At 32.8% G+C, this 1,720-nt stretch overlaps 1 non-coding gene across 1 annotated transcript; it reads right to left on the bottom strand.

The window, feature by feature from the left end:
- Nucleotides 1-1,111: 1,111 nt before the first annotated feature.
- On the bottom strand, nucleotides 1,112-1,218 carry LOC121206869 (small nucleolar RNA R71). The gene has a single exon (XR_005902046.1). It is a non-coding gene; the product is annotated as a small nucleolar RNA R71 (small nucleolar RNA).
- Nucleotides 1,219-1,720: the final 502 nt, after the last annotated feature.

Raw genomic sequence — 1,720 nt, 5'->3', positions numbered from 1 at the left:
AAGAGAAAATTATACGTGATGCACGATATTACATTTAGGAAGAGCCTTATGATTTCTGACAATGTACAGACCAAATAATTTAACGATGTGTGGCAAAAGAGGAAGTGAACGATATTTTGATTGGATGTCATACTTCACCTTGTGATGGTCATTTTAGAGCTAAAAGAACAACACAGAAGGTCCTGCAATCAGGATTTTACTAGCTAACAATATTTCAACATGCTTACGGGTTTACACAAAAATGCGATCAATGTCAAAGAATGAGAAATATCTCTAAACGTGAAAAAATGTCACAGATAGGAGTGTTGAAAGTCAAATTCTTTGCTGTATGGGCTTAGATTTCATAGAACCCTTTCCAAACTCTTCGAAAACCAATACATACTGCTAGTAGTTGATTATGTCTCAAAATGGGTGAAAGTGACAAACAACACTAGATTTATGGTAATGTCACATTGATAAGAGCTAAAAATAACATGTTTTAATCTCATTCTTAATTCCTTTTTGGGTGGTTATTCGATGTTAATGGTGAATTTTATGCTCTTTTTCCTTTAAATTCATGTTTTTATACTTAGGAGAGCATTTGGAAGCAAAAGGAACGAAAAATGAGTGACAATCGGAGTGAGTTGTAGTAGCCATATGGGATGGACCATTCCACATGACCGCGTGAGCCACACAGCCATGTGGCAGGTCGTGTCAATTTCACGAATTTCATTCTTAATAGTGGGAAAAGGCGATATTTAGGGTTTTCGGGCATTCTAAGACCTATATATGACAAATATAGGAATATAGGAGAGAGCCGTCATAGAATATTCAAGAAAACACTCGAAAAACACTATTACAGTTCATTATAAAGTGAGATTTCCATCAAGATTGAATATTCCCTTTTGGTTTCTTTGGAGATTATTATGAGTTTCTTTGTTACTTGTTGATATACTATCTTTGGGATTTTTTATTTGCTAGCATGAGCTAATATTCTAAATACCTAGGGAAGATGAACCCTATGATGAATTATGTCGTTTGATTTTTATTTTACACAATAAATACTTAGATCTTGTTCTCAATTATGTGTGCTTAATTCTTGGTTTAATTTTTTTCACCGGTTAAAACAATTAAGGTGAGGAATGATATCTCTTCTTTTGTTCAATTTGATATTGAGACTCTTTATGATATATGAGAGAGATTTAAGGATTTGTTGAGAAGATGTCTGTAACACCCAAAACTCGGCCCGAACGTTATGGCCGAATTTGGCGTGTCACATTGAAGTGTTTTAGTGTAAACCTTGTTTCCATTGGAAACACTTCTTTAAAATGAAAAACCTTAATTACTTTGTAAAATATCTCTTTTCAATCGCAAAAACTTGTTTAAAACATATAATTTATGAAAACTTATTCTTTAAAACTTTAGTTGCAGAAACGTAGTATATAAAAACTATGGTTTAGAAAATCATGTTCAACTTCTCATAATTACAACACATAAAAATAATAAAAAACCTAATTTGAATTATTAGCTAGAGGAAAGACCTTGTTACAACCCAAATCAAATAGAAATAATTGAAAATCAAAATATTAAAAGTTACATAAAGACTAAGTCTAAAATTTTTATGCTAGTTGGCCACCTCCGAGTCCCTCCATCTGTCTAACCGCCTACTGAGAGTCACCTGAAAAATTTAGAAGGAGTGGGTGAGTTTTGAAAACTTAGTGTGTACAACCCTCAACAAGTA

The sequence above is a fragment of the Gossypium hirsutum genome, chromosome A01, assembly GCF_007990345.1.
Source record: "Gossypium hirsutum isolate 1008001.06 chromosome A01, Gossypium_hirsutum_v2.1, whole genome shotgun sequence".
Classification (NCBI taxonomy): domain Eukaryota; kingdom Viridiplantae; phylum Streptophyta; class Magnoliopsida; order Malvales; family Malvaceae; genus Gossypium; species Gossypium hirsutum.
This window is presented reverse-complemented; position numbering and strand designations above follow the sequence as displayed.